General features: G+C 43.4%; 1 long non-coding RNA gene across 2 annotated transcripts; it reads left to right on the top strand.

Moving 5' to 3' along the window:
- Nucleotides 1-1518: 1518 nt before the first annotated feature.
- LOC140641813 (uncharacterized) lies at nt 1519-13330 on the top strand. 2 transcript variants are annotated; one of them, XR_012038408.1, is made up of 7 exons: nt 1519-1716; nt 1922-2020; nt 2898-2972; nt 4947-5315; nt 5528-5626; nt 8374-8445; nt 12808-13330. It is a non-coding gene; the product is annotated as an uncharacterized lncRNA (long non-coding RNA). The 2 variants fall into 2 exon arrangements; XR_012038409.1 differs by lacking the exons at nt 5528-5626; nt 8374-8445 and having other exon boundaries at nt 1520-1716.
- The last annotated feature ends 1448 nt before the right edge of the window (nt 13331-14778 follow it).

The following is a 14778-nucleotide window of genomic DNA, read 5'->3' as shown; positions in this document are numbered from 1 at the left end:
TTTACTTTTTATTCATGAGAGACACAGAGAGAGAGGCAGAGACACAGGCAGAGGGAGAAGCAGCCTCCCTCCCTGCAAGAAGCACGATGCAGGACTCGATCCTGGGACCCCGGGAGCACACCCTGAGCAGAAGGCAGACGCTCAGCCACTGAGCCCCCCAGGCATCCCCAGAGCACATTCCTTTGGAACCTCATAACGACCCACCAGGGCAGTATAGGCCGTGTGGTGGACTATAAAGAGGGGCCCATAGAGGCCAACGAGCCCACAAGGTCTCTTGGAGACAGGAGCAGAGATGAGGTGGGGCTTTTCCAGCTGCACCACCCGCTGCAGGGATTCTGCTGAAGCCAAGGATGCAAAGTAAATAAATCTTCAGCTTCCTCTTTTTTTAAAAAAGGGGAGAATTCCTCCCTCTTAAGGGTCATGAGGATTAAACAAGCTATAGAAGAAAAGCACTTAGAACGGTACCTTACACTCGGAGTTCATTAAAAACACATGGTAGCTGCTGTCAAAAATGCAGAGAAAACAAATAACCACAGCATGGTGTGGTAAAATTACTGGGAGAAGATGCTTCCAGAAGAGAGCATGACTCATAGTCTTTAGCACAGTTAGAGAAGGAGCCGAGATGGGTTTTGAACACAAGATAGGAGTGTACGGTGGGGCCGGGGCGTCATGACAGGAGGAAACAGCGTGTACACTGCCCAGAAGAACGTGGCCCATGGCGGGGGTGGACTGTAATTGCTTCTTGTGGTTGGAATACGAATGCCCTGGAGGAGGAGTGAGAGATGGGCTGGCTGAGCCCAGAAAGTAATCCCTCTTCCATGGCTGTCAGGAGCTCTTGAAGGCGATGGGACAATGGGAGCACCAGAGAAAACGTCTACCCAAGCCCAGGCCTGGTGGGCCATTTGGGCCTCCATCATCTGAGAGGTGAAACCCCAATCGTGCGCCAAATTGCCTCTTCAGGCTCCAGTCCCTCCCCACTGTGGACTGTTTGCCTGTCTGGAATGAGATAATTTGTCAGACACCAGCTGCTGATCATTCTTTCCTCATGGGCACATTTATTATTATGTTACAATGCGCATGAAGAATCTTTACCATCGCTGGAGTGAGAATGATTAAAATGTTGTTGTTGTTGTTGTTGTTGTTGTTGTTGTTGTTGTTTTCCCCCAGAAATCCTCAGACCTTCCCTCTGCCAGAGACAGCATGGGTCACGGACTGTACTGGGGGAGTGAAGCGAGTAGGAGGGTGGGGGATCATCGTCATAATTAACAAAACAGCAAGTGGAGAACCCCAGGGTGTGGGGCTAGGGAAGGAGGACCCTTCAGAGCTTGTGAGCAGCCCAGGAGGCTCTGAACGAGTGCAGAGGATGGGCTGGCTGGCTGGCTTCTAGAGCCGCACCATGTCTAATTATGTACCAGGAGGCAAGAAAAGGTGTAGGTCTGTCTTTCCAGTTCAGGGGGAGAAAAAAAAAAAAATATGTGGTGTCTCGCGTCTAAGAAACGAACAGGCTGACCTTTTCAGAGCGTCTGAAAGAAAAAACCAGATGTATTCCTCAAGAGTCACTGTGACTGAAGGCTTGCATTGTGCAGTCACATAAAGGGAGAGCTAACCAGAAAACAGCAGCTGATGATCTGAAGCCAGGCTGTGCTATTGTCCGGCACACAAATGTTCTACAAGGACCCAGACCACCATGCAGTTCTCTGTGCACAGACTATGGAGGTTCGGGGAGGGGGGGCAGTGGAGGGGGCCAGGGCTTTTCTCCCTCCTTTTCTTTCTTTCCTTCCTGAAACCTTTTCCTTCCAATCCCTCTACAGCCGCTCACATTCAACGGCTAGCAATTATTCCCATTGACCCTCCTCACTCTCCAAATGGGGTGTGGGTCTCTGAAGGTTTTCTCTTTGTACCTGACAACCCCATGTTGCAGGCAGGCTCCAGGGAGGAGGTGAGGGCTCAGCTCCCTGGGGACGGTGACTGGGAATGGAGTGGCTGTGATTTATTTTCCATCGAGCAAAGTCAAAGCGAGGTAAATGTGGGCTGGGAGGCAGACAGGAGAATCCCCCCAGCCTCATCAAGGGCTGCTTCTCTATTGTCCTCAGGGAAGCTCGGGTGAATGCTGGTGGTGTTGGAGGGGGAAGGGAGATGGGGGAGCTAGATGAAAAAGAGGAGGCAGCCGAGTGAGATGAAGTGGGATCCTTTCTTCATTCCAACTCAGTTCTTTTAGATTTTCTCCAACAGCTTTCTCCATTCTCTGCTTTAGTGGCTACATTTCAAACCCCCTACAAACTGTAAAGTCCTTGAAGGGAGACACTTGTCTTACCCTCCTTCTTGTCTTTCCATTGCCCCAGTATTATATTTGCTCCAAGCAGTTTTCAATCAATGTCTACTAACTAGAATTCACTCTGTGCCCCTAGATCTTTGGATCTGGTTCCTCCTTGGCATTCATGGACTGTTCCCTCCCCTCCTAGCAGGAGTGTTCACTGACTACCTAATGTGAAGTAGCCCCTGCCCCAGAAACTCCATCACTTCCTCTGCTGGAGTGTTTTTTGGGCCATATTTACAGACATTTACTAAACAGTATTAATTGGCCAGTAGGAAAAAAAATCAATCAAGGAGATGAAATAATAATTCTCTGTCTTTTTAAGTGGTCTGACCACACTTTTCATAAGCCACTTGAGGCAGACTCAACAATATTCCAGAAGCAGGATCTTATTACCTCTGTAAGCAAGATCGGAAATCCTACTACCTAATAGCTGGACAGTGGGCCACTCTGGGATGAAGCCTCAGGTGCTGTCCTTGAGGTCACAGGCTATACCCTACTTTATATTTGCTATAGCACTTTACACTGGAGATAGTTCTGGTCATATACGTGTTCCGTTGTTTCTTGTCTCCTTGCCCCACAGGACTCCAAGTTCTATACAATGATAGCAACAACAACAACAACAACAACAGCTGTCATTGGTTATTTAGTGTGTCAGGTACTATTTTAAAAGCTTCATATGCATTACCTTATTCAATTTTTTCATTTTGTGAAAGTATATTCCCAGTGTCAAGAAGAGCGGTTGGCACATTTGGGATTTAATAAAAACTTGCTGAAACCAGGAGAAGGAATGAATGCCAGACCCTTCCATGATTGCCACTAAATTAAAGCAAAGTTCTAGAAAAAATATGTTATGAGAAGGTAACTAAGTCAAAGGAATATCCTAGAGCATTCTTGAAAATACAGGTGAATCTGCTTTGTACAATAAATTGCATGGCCCCTGGGTTTTTCACGTATTATCCTTACTTAAAAAGCATCAAGGAGTTAGCTATTTTCAGAAAATTCTGTTGCGGAATTTTTTGGTTAGGCAAAGACTCATTTTGTAATGAAAATAAATCATCCCCCTCCTCTAAAATAGTAATCACTGGCAAGAGCATCACAAATTAGCATTCTTCAAAGTGCTTTTCTACATATAGCCATATGCTTACACATACGCTTTTCGTGTCACTGGAGAACTCAGTGTATTGAGCACCTATTCAGGGACCGATCTAAATACCAAGAGGCAAATCCTCCCAATTCAATAGATAAAGAAACTGAGGTGGGGGAGGGAGGTAATATTTTGACCAGAGGAAGCCCCTGTGACAACTTCTGCATCTGAAGGGTCTTCTCAGGCATGTTGTCATTTTGAACCCTGACCTGGGATAAATCAGATTTAGAATTAGCCTGGCTTGTTAGGCTATTCCTTAATCAGAGATGGCTGTTTCGTGTCCAGACTTTTAATTTATTTTAAAAACATTTATTCAAGTCCCCCCCATGTGCCTTCCATTGCTCTGGGAACTGGCACATATGACAGGAAACAACTGAGAAAATAATTCTTGCTCTCAATGACTTTTCTGGAACCTCACTGGTAGCCACTATCCACATGTGGCTATTTGAATTGAAATGAAATTAATACGAGTGTAAAAAATCTAAAATTTAGTTCATCAATTTCACCAGCAAAATTCAAGTACTCAAATACTCACATTTGAAGTCCTTCAATTGCTACCTGTGACTTCTGGCTAGCACACTGGAGGATACAGATGTAGAGTTCATCATTGTCACAGAAAGTTCTATTAGATAATACCGTTCTAGATAGACAATGAACAAATATACAGTGTATCTGGAGGTGGTAAGGACTGTGCAGACCATTAAAGCAGGGACAGAGGATGAGCAGAGATGAGGAGAGAGGTGTTCACTTACCCTGGGTGGTAAGGTAAGATCTCTGAACAAGGGCCTGGATGGAGATGAAGGAGGCTGGGATATCTAGGGGAAGAACATTCCAAGTAGGGGAGTACTTACTACAATGTCCAAGAGGTCACATGTGTGTGTTTGAGAAAGAGCAGGGAGGCCTCTCTGGCTGGAATGGGGTAAGTGAAGAAGCAGTCATTGGGGATGAAATTAGAAAGGGAGTCTGGACCAGATCACACACGGCCTTGCAGGTCCTGATAATCCTTGGATCTCCATGAAAGCTGAGCACCAGCAATTTGGAGCTTTGTCTTTCCCTCCTCCCTCTTCTTTTCCCCTTGAACTTTCCGTCTCTCCACGCCTCTTTCTCTCTCCACACCTTATGACAACTCATGTCTCTGTAAGAGATGTCTCCTGTTTGTCAATAAGACCCTTGAGGAAGCCCGAGCACAGAATAACATTTAGCACCCGACGGCATCAGGTTCCCTTCATAGTCCAGAACTCTGACTCTGTGGCTGCAGGATTTGGCAGGTCTGCTGCTTGTTAGGTGGGCATGACAACTGGGAGAGTTAGGCTGTGTTGACATTTTCACCTTCTAGCAGAGAGATACTGTGGGTAATGAATACTAATCAGTACTGTGGGCGATCAATACTAACCCTGGAGTTTACTATTTACAAAACAAAGGTGATATAACATTGTTCTTATTGATGCTTTTAACACACTTATTGAGCACATACTGTGTACCTAGTCGTTTTCCCAGGGATGAGGAGATTCCCAGGACCCCAGACTTTCCATGCTAAAAGCTGGAAAGTCTCAACTGCAGTGAGCCTACATGTGGTGGACTTTGTGGCTACAAAGACAAGACATGGTGCCTGCCCTCAAGACGTCACAGCCTGGGAGAGGAGACAGATAATACAGAGTTCTAAGTGCTTCAACAGTGGAGAACCCGGTCGCTCAGGCGGGTTGCACACTTGCAAGGCCTCAGTACAGTGAGGGCAATGAGGGAAGGCTTCCTGGCAGAGGAGGATATCTGCTTTAACTCTGGAGGATCAGATCAACAAAGATGCCTGCCTTGTGGCCCCAACACAAATGGGCTCTACAGAAATCTCCTTAATAGGTAGGACAGTGTGCCCCCACATATCTGACTCTTTCCCACTGTGCCCTCCCCAGCAGAGAACCTGACCTCAGATTCTGTGGGCTCCCAAATTCTTCTAATTGTATTGCTTTGTTTGATGCAGAAACACTAGAAGGGGGGGAGGGGAGGGCAGGTATCAATATTTGGGCAAAAGGAGGCTGTTGATCACATCTGTAATTCTTTCTGGCATAAAGAGAACTAGGGGGCATCTACAAGAATGTATATTCATCTAAATTCGTGGGACAGAGGACTCAGGCAGAAAGGCTTTTCAAAGGCGTGCTGCATCTTGCTCGGTGAGTGAGCATTTCTCAATTCTTTCTTAGAAGCAGACATTAAAACCTGCAGCACAGTCATTTAGAATTTCAAAGGTTTCTTCTTCAGGGGGTGGGACACAAAGACACCACCGTTATTCACATAATGCTGGGATGGTGGGGGACAGTAGCACACCATTAACGAAGTCTGTGCAGCAAACCTTTATGGAGAAAGGCAAGAGCTATTCAGCCAGGATAAAGAAGATGCTCATTACAGTTGTTTAAAAAAAAAAAGATTATTATCATTATTGCCTTTTAAAATTTGCTCCTGCATGCTACCTAGCTTGGGAGAACTTAAGAGGGGAAAGGCAATTTTTAAAGGTAGTTCATAGATCACTAAAGAATCACAAAACACTCAACATTCAGTGCACACCCATCTCTCTCTCTCTCTCTCTCTCTCTCTCTCAATCTGACTTGAGGGTGTCAATCTGAATTTAGAATAAATGCAACACCCACATCAAGAGATCCTTCCTTTCTCAAGGCAGATGTCTTTCAGTAGGGCTCTGCGTGGTTGTAAACGGTCCCCCCAATCCTAGTCAATGGTTTGAAGGACCAAATAAGATGGAGCTTCTCACACATAAAGCTGCTGGTCCTTCAACATTATCTTGCATGGCTTTGCCTGTCTTCTCCCTCTCCTTTGTTTTGGAATTACATGAGGCGAATGCCACAGATCTAAGTTGGAAAACCAGGAGCCCAGGCTGCAGAACAGCCAGCAGACAACATTGTCTCTGAACTGCTATTGTTTCTATTTTAGGAGCACATTGAGTGATTAGCTTGGGTAACAGTAACATCGCATTACCTTGCACAGGCTGGAAATGTCTTTCAATAAGGAGGCAACACGGAGGCCATGTGATACAATCCCGTAGACAGAGCCAAGTGGAATACATCAAAGAGAGCCTTGATGCAGATGTTTCATGCAGAAGAAAATTAGGTCAGAGACCACTTCAATTTCAGCTTCTGCCAGCCTCGTTTGAGAGCTTCCAGTGAATTCGTAATGAATAGCTTCTAGGGCACTTTTCTCTCATTCAGTCACAGGCTGCCACAGCCAGATGAGCGTTCCATGTGGAATCTTCTCTCATTATTTAAAACTGCTACTTTGTGTTCTGAAATTCCAGAACCCTTCCAATGCACTACCACTGTGGCCTAAAACAAAAAGACTCCCCCAATATGGGGAGACATTGATCTGTATCATATTCTTGCTCTGTTCCTCTCTCTCTCTCTCTCTCTCTCTCTCTCTCTCCTATCCATCATACACGTACATGTGTTTTAATGCCTCCCCCAGTCTCTTGTTCATCTGCCTATGCAGGTACATAAACCGTTGCTGAGGAATCTCGGAGATGTCAGGCTTTTTTAATCTTACTCAACTTTGAAGAAGCTGAGGGGCCTATAGATGACCAAAATGCTTTGTTGGCTTCTTGCAGGGAGCATGCACGTGTGAGTGAGTGTGGCGTGCATGTATTAAAAAAAAAAAAAAAAAAAAAAAAAAAAAAGCTTTTCTCTGAAAAGAGCAGAGAAGGGCAGTGTGACCTCAATGAAAGTGAATGATGCATCTTTTCCCTGCCCACCCCCAGCCCCATCTCACACGTTATTTATTATATTGGAGGGTGAGAATCTGGAGCACCCTGGATTTTTCCTTTTCCATATGCTCTTACTGCCTACCTTTTGCAGGGTTCACACTGACGAATCCTTGCCGATTGGAGTGGGGGGTGTGGAGAGGGATCACTTCAATTCATGCCAGGAGAAGAATCATTAGATTCTAAATGCATTTGGAAGAGAGGGGCAGAGAGACGGACACACAGGATCACAGAAGCTCCCCAAGGCTCATGACGCTCCCATTTCCCATGGGAAAGGAAACGAGGTGGCGGCCCCAGCTCCAGCTCACCGTGACACAATTGCTTTGTCTTTGCTACCTCCAAAGCACCAGGGCATTCATTAACTGTGTTTCTCAATTCTAGGGTTTGCAAAGCGGTGGCAGAGAGCCTCAGAAAAGCGCTCAAAGGCCTGCGTCTGCTCCAATCCAGGATGGGAAACCATCATGAAGATGTTGCCTTTCTTTCTTGCCATTTAAAAGGCTTTATCTGGCTTAAAAAAGATACTAGTCTTCCTGCCTTCCTTCCTCAACTGGGTCTCCTCTCTGCCCGCACTCTCTCTCTTCTCTCTCTTCTCTCTCACTCACACACACACACACACACACACACACACATGCTCACACTCAGTTTCCCAAGGAGGACAGGAGCACAGGGGAGGCAGTGACCGTGGAGTAGAAAGATGACCTGCTAAAGAGACCTAGTTTAGGCTCCACCTTTGTGTGAACAGCCAGACAACTCTCTTCTATTGGCTCAGTGTTCTCACCTGGAGAACGTGGGTGCCGATCGTTGACTCCCTCACAGCTTTGACCCTGACTCAGTACATAGTCTTTCTCATGTGTTAGAAGTATTGACACCTTCTGGAAAGGTCTGGCTGTGGGTGGTAGCCACAGATCCACCTACTAAGAAGCTATCTAAGACCTTGCTCTTAGGATTAGCACCGAGGCATATGGATATGTTCATGTAGCTACAGGACAGTCCGATTCCTTCCAGATACACTGCAACTGGGGCTGCTGAGCACAGGAGAAATAGCGTTGACTTCAGAGTCAGAGTTGAGTTCAAATTTAGGCTCTGTCACTGCCTGGCTGTGTGACCTCAGGCAAGTCACTTGGGCTTTCTGATCCTCTGTTTCTTCCAAAGCAGAATTGGGGAACCGTTATGAAAGGCTGTTACAAGATTCAATGAAATATATGAAATACATGTGCCTGATACATGGTAGGTACTCAGCAAATCTTAGCATGATTTTTATCATTGTTATCGAAAATTAATAGCGGAGACATATATGATAGACTGATATATTGAAATACATAGATATCTATATTATATATTGATATATATTTATGTATGTTTCTGCATATCTACATGCAGAAATGGCATGTATGACTTAGGGTAGCCCCCTCAAAAATTAAACACTATTTGAATTGATTTTTCTTGTGTGTGCTATGTGGAGAATCTTATAAGACACAGACACACGCAGATACTCTCCTACCCACAAAATTCAATTTCTAAAGGCAGTAGCAACTAATAGTCATTTGAAATGCTTAGCAGAGATTTTGGCACATAAGTGCTTCGTAAGTGTTAGTTACATTTATTTTTATTTACAACAATATCAGTACAGCGAATTCCCAAGTTATCATGCACTCCTTTCTCATTTTCCTCTCTGAATAGGCTTCTTTTTTAGAGGCAAAATGGGGGTAGACAAAACCTACATTAGTAGGAGTCAAAAGCCATGGATTGGATGCTGAGTTCTTAACCACAAAATGATAGCACTTCCGAACTCAGGAGGTGAGGAACTGAAACACAAAGCCGTAACGTGACTTGACCAAGGTCATGGAGGAACCTCACTGAGTTCTCCTCTATGTCCTTTGCTATCGTAAGACTCAATTGAGGCCATGAGCATGAAAATGCTTGGCAAAGACCAGGTGCTTTCCACAAGTCAGTGCTCCTTCTCCCAGCACCTGCCAGCTCTCCTACAGCAGCCATGGCAAAGGGCCATCGTCACGGCAGTGACTGTGAGGCTGTCTGCCACCAATGGCACCACTGTCAAGTGGAGCACTGCTTGCCCAGAACTGGACTTGGTCCCTGTCAAGTTATGAGGCATGGAGGACAACACAGCCCCCAGGAAGGAGCTCCATGGCCCACCGTGCTGAGCAGGCTGGGCCAGCACCAACACTGAGAATCAAACATCAGTCTGCCAGATTCTGGCTCTGAGGGCTGGTATGTGACCACGCACATTTAGAAAAGCTAGAGAGACCAAACGAGAGGAAGAGAACCATCATCCATTTGTTCTTTTCTGCATTTATTCATTCACTCACTTGCATACTCACTTACTTATTCACTCACTTAATTATTCTTTATTGAACACTGTGTTTGGAGAAACCGTGCTCCTAAGATTTCATCATTTAATGAAAGAGACTACATGGACAGAAACACAAACCGATTACGATACAACACGGCAAGAGCTATAATGGCAAAACACTGTGACAACACAGGAGAGGCAGGCATTCAACTTTCCTGTTTCACAAGTATCAGCTGGAGTAGAGATTGTGTAATTACCAAGGTTTGATCAGAGAAACAAAACTGATGAATGTCTGTATATTCCTATGGGTGGATATGCACACACACAGCCATGTGTGTTACATATATGTATTTATACGTAGGGGGTTGACCTTACACAATTGTGAGAATCGGTTTAACATTCTATGTATGACTGTGGTCTTTGCCAGGCTTTGGCAAACTGTTTTCCATAAAAGGCCAGGCATAAATATTTCAAGTTTTGCAAGATCTTTACATAGCAGCTAGTCAACTCTGCTGATTTAGCACAGAAGCAGCTCTTAGCAGTTCACAAACAAATAAGCATGGCTACGTTCCAATAAACTTTATTTACAAAAACAGGAGATGGGCCAGATTTGTCCTGTAGGCCATAGTTTACCGACCCTTGGTCTTTGGGACTGGTTGCAGAGCCCGGAGTCAATGGAATGGACATTGGGCAAAGAAGATGGATGTGAAGTGGAAGGCAGCAGGGACAAACTAGAGCATTACAAGATGATCTGGAACCTGTGTCAGGCTCTCATTGTCTTCAAAGCTTCACCTTCAATGATGTGAGTGTCCACTAGAAGGGATGCCTTTCCTCATGGAGCTAAACCTATATGTGACTCAGAAATTGGACAAGCTGAAAGGGGACCCAGCGGGGACTGGAGTTGCTGCTGGTTTGGCTGCTGCTCCATGGCAATAGGTCAGCAGATAAGTGACAACAGGCATGATCTGCAGCAGCTCCTGGTGCTCCTGTGATGACCTTTGGGATATAAAACGAATATGGATTCTGTGTCAATTCGACCATCAGAAACTCATGCAAAATGTCTCATGACCCACACTAACTTGGAACAATGTAGGGAAGGAAATTCTGAAACTTAGCATTCCTGTTTCGCTAAGTGATTCAGTCAGGGCCACACAGAGGAGAAGGTCTCAGAGAAGAGGTTACACTGGAACTTGACCTGAAGCATGAATGAGGATTTTACAGTTGGAGGGCATCCTTAGAATCCTCAGCCAGTATGCTCTGTGAGTGATTTGTTTTTAAGCGACGCCAGTACAGAGTTCAAAAGAAAGAGAAACAACCTGTTCTTTCGCCTGCCGAACATTTGAAGAATTTATTTTCCTAATTTTTCACTAATTAACTATTTCCATCCGCATTCTGCTGTGAGCAGGGTGGTGAGTACTGTGACAGACTTGGCTCGAGTCTCCTCATGCAGGCTGACAGTCGGTCCTGTTGTCTGGCACCAGCAGGCACACTTGCCCGTGGGACAAGGTGGCTGATCTGTCCATGCAGCCCTGGCCATCCCCGGAGCAGAGTCTCATTTAGCAGTGTTTTAGCAGATAACTCCCATAGAATTTTAGTCTGAGTCACAGCACTGAATGTTTCCCCCTTTTTTAGTAACTTGTTCTTTCTTCCTGCATTTGGTCTTGATTAATGCTGTCAGATTTTACTAGATGTTCTAGCACCAAAAGTTATATTTAATGCTTTATTCTTTCCAGTTCCTTTATTGTATTGATACTACCATTTATCCAGTCTCCACCCATATGTCCATCCATCCATTCATTTTTCCATGTGTTTGTCTATCCATTTCTCTCTCTCTCTCAATCTCTCTCTTTGGCTACTAGCCCATTGCAGTCCTTTATTATCTCATGCTTAAATGATTACAAGAACCAGTAAGTTGATTTTCCTGAAAGGCCTACTGAATGAATAGGATGTAGAGTAATATAGGCTTAGATTTGAATTTTTTCCCCCGTCCTTAACTATCTGTACAACCTTATGTTATGTTATGTCATGTAATTATGTTAAGCACATAATTGGAACTCTCTAAGTCTGCTGAGGAACTAATAATCCATATCTCAGTATTGTTGTGAGCGTTAATTGAAATAAGGTATATAAAGCAGGTAGTTCAATGCCTGGCATATAAGAGGTACTCGATAAATGTTATTTTGCCCTCCTCTTCCTTATTTCTTCTACTCTATCTATTTTATAACTTTTTTCGACTATCTTCTTCATCAATACATGCAGTTTTTACCTCATACTAGCCTTCGCCGATGCCATTCTTCTTCCTAAAATTGTTTCCTCCCCATTTCCTAATTCCCTCTAACTCTGGGTCTTTGATCCTGGAAACTTTCCTCCTTGAGTTAACCATATTCTTATTTCTCTTTGTAAGGAATTTATCTGATTTCTTGGATCTACTTATTCCCAGGTAAAATGCTATCTCTTCCTATAACCCTTCCTGAATCCCCCCAATTTAAACTTTTATTCCCCCTGCATTATTATAAGAGTTTATTATAGGAAAGGGAAAGGGAAACTGCATCTTTGAGCACAGTCTATGGAGTATTGATACCTATACTCTTCACAAGAACCTCATGAAGTAATTATCACTCTCTTCATTTTTCAGTAGATTGCTCCCAAGTTTGCTCAGGTAGTAAGGACCAGGGTAAAAATTTGAACCCATATCCGTCTGATTTCAAATGTCCCTTCCATTTCACACTACCTTGCCTTCCATCCTTTACACTAAAAAAAGTAATAATTATATTCTGACATTTAGGAAAGATTACAAAAATTAAAAACCATGATTAGCTACATTTGCGAATTCTATTAATGGGCAAGGATAGCATTTTATTTATTCTTATGTCACTTTAAATGTCCTGGTGTAAAAATTTAAACCTATCAGTAGGCAAGAGGTAAATACTCAATGAAATGGCATTCAGTGTACAAATAGAGCTTTCACTAGAGTCCTTATTCTTGGGAGATTTTACCCCAATTTCAAATGTAATAAGTGACCATAAATCCTTCAACCATCATATTCTCAGGGTATGGTCAATTTTGGCTTTCTTCCTTTTTAGTAAGGAAGTCTGCAACAAACAGGAAATTATTATTGGTAGTAATAGTAGTAGTAATAGTATTTGGTTAAAATCTTATCACAATAAAAGACTCTTCACACACAGCCCTGGGCTATTTTGTGAAAATCCTTGGGCCTGCCAGCCCACTGTCCATGGCATTCAGTAACCTTGTAAAAGTTAAATTTGTTTTATTTATAGGTTGGAAGAGCCTTTACCCATGAGGAGTACTGAATAAATAGACTTTCGCCATTTCTCTCCAAAGAGGTTGGGAAGGAACCACTCATGAGGAAAGCCTGGAGGGTACAAATTGTCAGAATGAAGTATGGTCCTTTGTTCAGAATCAGAAGAGTTAACCACTCAAATCATAAAATACCAGCTGAAGCTCACTTCACCAAGCAATGGGGAACAAAATGCAAAGAAGAAAAACATGACAACACTGAAAATGCCCAAGATATAATCTCTCCAGATTAAATCAAGACAACTTCATTTGAGATCCTAGAGGTCTTGCTTTTGCCTAAAAGACCCAGGAAGCATGCTTCGAGGTGGCACAGAAAAGACTCAGATTTTTTGTCTTCTTTTTTTAATTTAATAAGACAGAATGAGATTGATTGAGAAATGCAGAATAATCTGCCTATCTGGGAAGTGTTTTTGTCTGATTATTTGTACGTGAGTGAAAGAAGAGCAACTCTAAGTTATTAAATTAAGGGGGTGCAAAGATCAACCCAACATCATTAAATAATCATATTATGAGTTAAAAAACATGACTTAAATAATATTCTATCTTAAGTTTGTTATTTCTATGGAGAGAAATGAAATGGTTATGCTCTTTGATAAACCCCCAAAGTCTGTGCTGTCCTCATAAAAGGAGCATGCTGCTGAGTCACCATGAGCTTTGAGATCTTTTCCAAGAGAAAGAATGGGTTTTTGTTGCTCAGTCCACATGAACTTGCCTGGTGCCCCTTCTGATTAATGGCATTTATTCCCCCAGAGAGCTGCCTGAGGCTGAAGGCAGAGATATGACACTGAGACAGAGCTAACCTAACTGGCTCTCATGGGGATTGATCGCATGCCTGACCTTTCACTACAGTGTTCTAAGCATTCGAGTTAACTGGGTGTGCCTCCCCTACAAATAAGCCTCAGCCATTCCATAAAACAGAAGATGGGATGCTCAGATATCATGTTTCAAGCACTATACCTTTAAGACAAGTCAAGGTTTACCTTCAAAGCTGGGTGTGGGACCTCCTAAAGAAAAGACCTGTAGGGTCATAAACTATTCATGCAGGTTATCATGTTTCTAGAACTGCCTACTTTCTAGTTTCCTTACCTTGTCTCATTACCACCTGTCTCATCTCCTTGACAACTCTGATCTCAAATCTACCTTTAATTTATTTTTATTACACTTACACTCTCATCCTGGACATGTCTAGTCTTATTGATTTGATACCTGACCTTGACTTAACCTGACTCTACTTTCCCTACTTGTACTAGAGGTGGGTGTTGATATCAGACCCATTTGTCAGTGCCTGTTCTTGATTCCAACCCCTGCTCCATTTTTGGCTTTGCTCTTTCTGTGAAAACACTGATAACTCCACGAGGTCTCACTCCAGAGGCAGGACCCACCAAGAAAGTCTGAAGGGTTGCAGGCCTGAGAGGATGTGCTCCACTATCCTTGTCCTTAAGCTGTGAGAGGAATCCATGCATACATCCTAGAAAACTCTTAACTAAAGAAGGAGCTGCACTCATTTCAGACTGTACCCAACTGTATCTTTGTCTTGAATAAAGCCAACTATGTCATTGTGCATCACCCAACGTGATGTAATTGAATATCAAGTGCTTTGGAGTCAGGCAGTCCTAGGTTTGAATCCTGATTCTATCCTTCTTAGCTGTATCATCCCAATCAAGCTTCTTAACCTTTCTGAGCTTCAGTTTCTTCATCTACAAAATGGGGATAATTATACCCACTTTCTACTGTCATTATGAGAATTAGAAGACATACAGAATATATAATACAGAATATATGATATCCAATAAGTAGGGCTTGTTATTATTATTGCTGCCATAATAAGGTCTTAATGTCTAAATTCTGGCAAGAATGGAGAACATTTAAAAAATTCAGGCAGCTCATTTCTTGAGAGTTGGGTCACAGGTTTCTTCATGCACTGGGCTGGT

The sequence above is a fragment of the Canis lupus genome, chromosome 10 (assembly GCF_048164855.1).
Source record: "Canis lupus baileyi chromosome 10, mCanLup2.hap1, whole genome shotgun sequence".
Lineage (NCBI taxonomy): Eukaryota > Metazoa > Chordata > Mammalia > Carnivora > Canidae > Canis > Canis lupus.
The sequence above is the reverse complement of the archived record's forward strand: the minus strand, read 5'-3'. Positions and strand labels throughout refer to the sequence as shown.